This window comes from Echiichthys vipera (assembly GCF_963691815.1).
Source record: "Echiichthys vipera genome assembly, chromosome: 8".
NCBI lineage: Eukaryota > Metazoa > Chordata > Actinopteri > Perciformes > Trachinidae > Echiichthys > Echiichthys vipera.
Genome location: NC_139833.1, coordinates 1,610,853 through 1,618,107, shown reverse-complemented (window position 1 = coordinate 1,618,107; position 7,255 = coordinate 1,610,853). Strand labels below are relative to the sequence as shown.

Genomic DNA, 7,255 nt, shown 5'->3' with positions numbered 1-7,255 from the left:
GTCGCTCTCTGAGGTCTGAAGACGGTGGAACCAACAACAGCAACACCAGGACCCGGGGCGACGCCGCTCCATGTGTCTTAACGCGGCGTGAATTAAACGCCATTATTCTGGTGTCAGTGGCCTTCATCAGCCTGGGGGAGAGAGGGAGACGGTTCGCCTCCCCCCTCCTCCCCCCTGGACGTGCGTCCCCGTACACAGGGGTCGGGTGGATGTGGCTTCGCCCCGGCCGACACGCGACACGTGTGCCGCGCTGACGTTCATCTCCATAATGGGACGGATGAGATGTGACTTCAGCGCAGCATATGTGCAAAACAAACCGGGAAGACGGGATTATTCTGGGTTTGATGAACGGAGAGAAGACCAGCGGGGCAGAGAGAGAGAGAGAGAGAGAGAGAGAGAGAGAGAGAGAGAGAGAGAGAGAGAGAGAGAGAGAGGAGAGAGAAGAGATGAGAGAGAGAGAGAGAGAGAGAGAGAGAGAGAGAGAGAGAGAGAGAGAGAGAGAGAGGAGAGGAGAGAGAGGAGAGAGGAGAGAGAGAGAGGAGAGAGAGAGAGAGAGAGAGAGAGAGAGAGAGAGAGAGAGAGAGAGGAGCGCTGAGCTGGAAGCCTCTTCTTCCCCTTCATCACCTCCTCCCCTCGTTTCCTTCTTAACTTCCTGTTTTAAAGGCCGCTCTCTCTTTGTTTCTCCTCTTCTCTTCGTTGTTCTCGTTTCATCCCCCTCTTCCTCATCCCTATTTCTTCTCTTCCCTCCATCTCCTCTCCTCTTACTTCATCTTCTCTTCCTCCCCAACTCTCCTCTCTTTCCTGTCGTCTCCCACTTTCCAGCTCCTCTGTTTCCTCTCCTCCTCTTCTTGACTTTGCGTTTTCACAGTCGGCCTATTTGTTTCTCCTCCTCTCGTTTCATCCCCCTGCTTCCTCCGTCCCTAGTCCCCTCCCTTCCCTCCTCTTATTTCATCTTCTCTTCCTCCCCAACCCTCCTCTCTTTCCTGTCGTCTCCCTCCTTCCTTCACTTCAGCGCGTTTAGTTTGTTGGTCGTCGTACCAAAAGTTCCGCGCACAAAACTTTAAAAAAAGGTGAAGGAAGTCGACGGAGAGTTTAAGCACCAAAACGACCGTTAAGTGACAGGTTTGAGGCTCCGAAAGGTGACGGTTAAGGTTGTGGTTTTGGTTTTTAGGACGTCCAGGGAAACAAACGGCGCCCCGCCGGGGAAAGTCCTCTGATTTGGGACTCTGCTCCTTAAACGGAGGTTACGTGGAACACACTTCGCAGGACGTCGTACCAAAAGTTCTGCGCAAAACTTTTGAAAAAACGGTGAAGGAAGTCGACGGCGAGACGGTTGCTTTTGGTGTCTGTTAAGTTTAGGCACAGAAAACGACCGTTAAGTGACGGGTTAAGGTTGTGGTTTGGTTTTAGGACGTCCGGGGGAAACGGACCGTCTTCTTCTTCTCCTGTTTTTAACTCGTGGAACACGCCTGAAAAACATACGTGGAAAATGCACAAACTGCTCCGCGTGGCCTCTCTTTACCTCCGTATTTCCACACTTCCCTCCTTCTCCTCTGTTCTTCCGTCTGGTTCTTGTCCTCTCTTCCCTCCTCCTCCCATCATTTCTTCCTCCTCTCGTTTCCTCTCCTGCTCTCAGTTTGTTGACAGACGATCAGAGACGATAGAAAAAGACAGACACATGTTTTCACCTCCTCCTCCTCCTCTTCCTCATCCCTCTCTCTCTTCTTTTGTGTCTCTGAAGTGAAGTTTTCTCTCTCTCTCTCTCTCTCTCTCTCCTCTCTCTCTCTCTCTCTCTCTCCTCTCCTCTCTCTCTCTCTTCTCTCTCTCTCTCTCTCTCTCTCTGAAACAACAACAGGAGCCCAAACAACAGCGAGCGGCGTGCAGCGTTCAAACCCGACAAATCCCTCCTCAGAACCCCACGATGTGTGTGTGTGTGTGTGTGTGTGTGTGTGTGTGTGTGTGTGTGTGTGTGTGTGTGTGTGTGTGTGTGTGTGTGTGTGTGTGTGTGTGTGTGTGTGTGTGTGTGTGTGTGTGTGTGTGTGTGTGTGTGTGTGTGTGTGTGTGTGTGTGTGTGTGTGTGTGTGTGTGTGTGTGTGTGTGTGTGTTCCCATGTTTCCCTGTGATCTTCTTCTGAAAGTGTTGTTGTTTTATTTTGGAGGAGCCGCGTTCCTTCCTCTCTTCCTCCCCCGTCGCTCACCTCGTCCCCCCTGTGGCGGCGAGCGGCGCCTCTTTCATGAACAGGCGGCGCTAGCTTAGCGAACAAGCTGCGTCACCGACAAAGCTCAGGCAGCAGCCGAAACAAAGCAGCAACACAAACACACAAAACAACAATATTGACTCAAAATGGATTTTTATAGAGCTAATGCAGGTGCTAGCATTAGCATTAGCATTAGCATTAGCATTAGCATTAGCAGTGAGTGGGTTCACTGTTTGGAACAGCGGCTTTCAAACACCAGGACTCACAGAACAATAGAAGACGACAATAAACACACAGATTTAAATGTTGAACCTCAAGCATGGACGTAATCAGAGCCAACGGGGCCCTGGGCACCGACCTGTGAGAGCCCCCCCCCCCCCCCCCCCACTCTGTCCACACAGGAACAAGACAAACAACATTCAAAGAGTCGATTTTTAGTCATTTTGCATCTTTTTGTGGAGGTTTTGCATCTATTTTTAGTCATTTTGCATCTTTTTATGCTGGTTTTGCATCTATTTTTAGTCATTTTGCATCTTTTTGTGCTGGTTTTGCATCTATTTTTAGTCATTTAGCATCTTTTTGTGGTGGTTTTGCATCTATTTTTAGTCATTTTGCATCTTTTTGTGCTGGTTTTGCATCTATTTATAGTCATTTTGCATCTTTTTATGATGGTTTTGCATCTATTTTTAGTCATTTTGCATCTTTTTGTGGTGGTTTTGCATCTATTTTAGTCATTTTGCATCTTTTTGTGCTGGTTTTGCATCTATTTTTAGTCATTTTGCCCCTTTTTTGTGGTGGTTTTGCATCTATTTTTAGTCATTTTGCCCCTTTTTTGTGGTTGTTTTGCATCTATTTTTAGTGATTTTGCATCTTTTTGTGCTGGTTTTTGGGGCTTTTCTGTCTCTGGTGTTCGTTGTTGTTGTGTTGACGTCACACATGGCAGCGCGGTCACAGAAACCGATACCCAAAGGACGATGTTTGGGTCTGCGTGTGCCACCAGGGTCATAACTGATGAATCAAATTCATCACGTCCTGTCTCCATGTTTCCGCGGTGCTGTGTGACCTCAGTGTTTGGGTCGTTTGGTTCTTTGTGGTTTCGTTTTGGTTCTTTGCGGGGAGCGTTTCTTCCGTAGAGACGTGCGTCACTGACCTGACCTCCTCCTCTGTCTCCAGGTGACGACTGGTACCTGTGCAGGCTGGGTCTGAGCACGCCCAGTCAGGCCGACCTGCAGTGGGCCATGTTCCCCTCTCCGTACCTGGGCGCCGTGGGTCCGGACGCCACGCCGGCTCCGCGGTGTACCGGCTGTCAGCCCGGCAACGAGACGGGACGCTGGGACACGCCCACTTCCTCCTCCCTGGGACAGTGAGTTGACGTTTTCTCTGTTTCTCCTTCCTTCCTTCCCTCCCTCCTTCTTCCTTCCCTCCTTCCTTCCCTCCCGTCTAGATCTGTCCTCTGGTCTGGATCTGTAACCGGGTCTGGATCTGTACCCAGGTCTGGATCTGTACCCGGGTCTGGATCTGTCCTCGCGTCCTGATCTGTACCCGGGTCTGGATCTGTACCCGGGTCTGGATCTTTACCCGGGTCTGGATCTGTACCCGGGGTCTGGATCTGTACCCGGGTCTGGATCTGTACCCGGGGCTGGATCTGTACCCGGGGTCTGGATCTGTACCCGGGTCTGGATCTGTACCCGGGTCTGGATCTGCTTTAATAAATAAAATGTGACTTGTTGAATTTCACTTAGCGTCCCGTGTGAGAGAGATGAACGCACATAAACGGCGTGAGCTGCGGCTTTAATCGCTCCCCGGGCAAGAACGCCCCACACCCAGGAACAACAGGGACGTCTCTAGAGGGGGGGGGGGGGGGGGGGGCACGGAGCCGGGGGGCCGTGGGTTTTTAGTTTTTATTATTTTAAATGAGAAGAAGAAGAGAATTCCCCTCCGGCTCAAAGTGACGACATGTATACAGAGAATAACCCAATAATTTAGAGTGTGTGTGTGTGTGTGTGTGTGTGTGTGTGTGTGTGTGTGTGTGTGTGTGTGTGTGTGTGTGTGTGTGTGTGTGTGTGTGTGTGTGTACGTGTGTGTACGTGTGTGTACGTGTGTGTACGTGTGTGTGTGTGTGTGTGTGTGTGTGTGTGTACGTGTGTGTGTGTGTGTGCATGCGCGTGTGCGCGTGTGTGTGTGTGTGTGTGTGCGCGTGTGTGGTGTGTGAGGCTGAAAAGTTTTTAAACCTGTGAAACTTAACCGTCGTCTACAATTAACGGTCCTCTACACTTAACCGTCGTCTTTAGTGACTAAACTTAACCGTCTCCTTTTGTCGTCTAAACTTAACCGTCTCCTTTTGTCGTCTAAACTTAAACCGTCTCCTTTTGTCGTCTAAACTTAACCGTCTCCTTTAGTGTCTAAACTTAACCGTCTCCTTTAGTGACTAAACTTAACCGTCTCCTTTAGTGGTCTAAACTTAACCGTCCTCCTTTAGAGACTAAACTTAACCGTCTCCTTTAGTCGTCTAAACTTAACCGTCTCCTTTTGTTGTCTAAACTTAACCGTCTCCTTTTGTCGTCTAAACTTAACCGTCTCCTTTAGTGTCTAAACTTAACTGTCACCTTTAGTCGTCTAAACTTAACCGTCTCCTTTAGTTGTCTAAACTTAACCGTCTCCCTTTAGAGACTAAACTTAACCGTCTCCTTTAGAGACTAAACTTAACCGTCTCCTTTAGAGACTAAACTTAACCGTCTCCTTTAGTCGTCTAAACTTAACCGTCTCCTTTAGTTGTCTAAACTTAACCGTCTCCTTTAGAGACTAAACTTAACCGTCTCCTTTAGTCGTCTAAACTTAACCGTCTCCTTTAGTGTCTAACCTTAACCCGTCTCCTTTAGTCGTCTAAACTTAACCGTCTCCTTTAGAGACTAAACTTAACCGTCTCCTTTAGAGACTAAACTTAACCGCCTCCTTTAGTCGTCTAAACTTAACCGTCTCCTTTAGTCGTCTAAACTTAACGTCACCTTTAGTGTCTAACCTTAACCGTCTCCTTTAGTCGTCTAAACTTAACCGTCTCCTTTAGTTGTCTAAACTTAACCGTCTCCTTTAGAGGACTAAACTTAACCGTCTCCTTTAGTCGTCTAAACTTAACCGTCTCCTTTAGTGTCTAACCTTAACCGTCTCCTTTAGTCGTCTAAACTTACCGTCTCCTTTAGAGACTAAACTTAACCGTCTCCTTTAGAGACTAAACTTAACCGCCTCCTTTAGTCGTCTAAACTTAACCGTCTCCTTTAGTCGTCTAAACTTAACCGTCACCTTTAGTGTCTAAACTTAACCGCCTCCTTTAGTCGTCTAAACTTAACCGTCTCCTTTAGTTGTCTAAACTTAACCGTCTCCTTTAGAGACTAAACTTAACCGTCTCCTTTAGTCGTCTAAACTTAACCGTCTCCTTTAGTGTCTAACCTTAACCGTCTCCTTTAGTCGTCTAAACTTAACCGTCTCCTTTAGAGACTAAACTTAACCGTCTCCTTTAGTCGTCTAAACTTAACCGTCTCCTTTAGAGACTAAACTTAACCGTCTCCTTTAGTGACTAAACTTAACCGTCTCCTTTAGTCGTTTAAACTTAACCGTCTCCTTTAGTCGTCTAAACTTAACCGTCTCCTTTAGAGACTAAACTTAACCGTCTCCTTTAGTCGTCTTAACTTAACGGTCTCACTAACACACACAAACAGGAAAGTGAGGCGTGCGTCAGTCAAATGTTTCCCCTCACAGACGGAGAGGAGATGATTGACAGGTCGGTTCGAACCCTCCTGGTGAACAGATGTGGTTCCTCTCCTCCTTCACTCTCTCATCCCTCCATCCTTCCTCCGTCCTCCTGCTCCACTCATCTTCTCCTCCACCATCTGTCCATCCCTCTCCACCTCCTCCTCCTCCTCCTCCTCTTCCTCTCTTCACCTGGGGCTTAAAACGAACTTCCTGTGAGTCTTCAAAGAGTGTTAACCAGCTTACACACACACACACACACACACCACACACACACACACACACACACACACACACACACACACACACACACACACACACACACACACACAGCAGCCCCTCCAGCTTCTATCCACCTTATTTAGGTTTTGATTACTGGACAGATGTGACCTTTCCTCCCTCCATCCATCCATCCATCCATCCATCCATCCATCCATCCATCCATCATCCTTCCTTCCTTCCTCCCTCCCTCCACCTTCCTCCATCCATCCATCCATCCATCCATCCATCCATCCATCCATCCATCCATCCATCCATCCATCCTTCCATCCTTCCTCCATCCATCCGTCCTTCCTTCCCTCCTTCATCCATCCCTCCTTCCTTCATCCATCCCTCCTTCCTCCATCCATCCATCCTTCCTCCATCCATCCATCCCCCATCCTTCATCCATCCTTCCTTCCTCCATCCATCCTTCCTCCATCCTTCATCCATCCATCCATCCTTCCTCCATCCTTCCTTCCTCCATCCATCCTTCCTCCATCCACCCGTCCTTCCTTCCTTCCTTCATCCATCCTTCCCTCCTTCATCCATCCATCCCCCATCCTTCATCCATCCTTCCTTCCTCCATCCATCACCCCATCCTTCATCCATCCTTCCTTCCTCCATCCATCCCCCATCCTTCATCCATCCTTCCTTCCCTCCTTCCTCATCCATCCATCCTTCCTCCATCCATCCTTCCTCTATCCATCCGTCCTTCCTTCCCTCCTTCATCCATCCCTCCTTCCTTCATCCATCCACCCTTCCTCCATCCATCCATCCTTCCTCCATCCATCCATCCCCCATCCTCATCCATCCTTCCATCCATCCATCCTTCCTCCATCCTTCCTTCCTCCATCCCTCCTTCCTCCATCCTTCCTTCCTCCATCCCTCCTTCCTCCATCCATCCATCCTTCCCCCATCCATCCATCCATCCTTCTTTCTTTCTTTCTTTCTATCTTCTTTCCTTCCTTCTGTCCATCCTCGCTTGCTTCCTTCCTCGACGGTTAAGTTCAGATGACCTTTAAGTTCAGATGACGGTTAAGTTCAGACGACGGT

General features: G+C 48.7%; 1 pseudogene across 1 annotated transcript in view; it reads left to right on the top strand.

Moving 5' to 3' along the window:
• Nucleotides 1-7,255, top strand: part of LOC310950069 (neural-cadherin-like) — a 73,389-nt pseudogene that overhangs the window by 49,963 nt on the left and 16,171 nt on the right. The window contains exon 2 of the transcript in view: nucleotides 3,371-3,560. The product of the transcript in view is annotated as a neural-cadherin-like (transcript). The remainder of the gene's footprint in view (nucleotides 1-3,370; nucleotides 3,561-7,255) is intronic.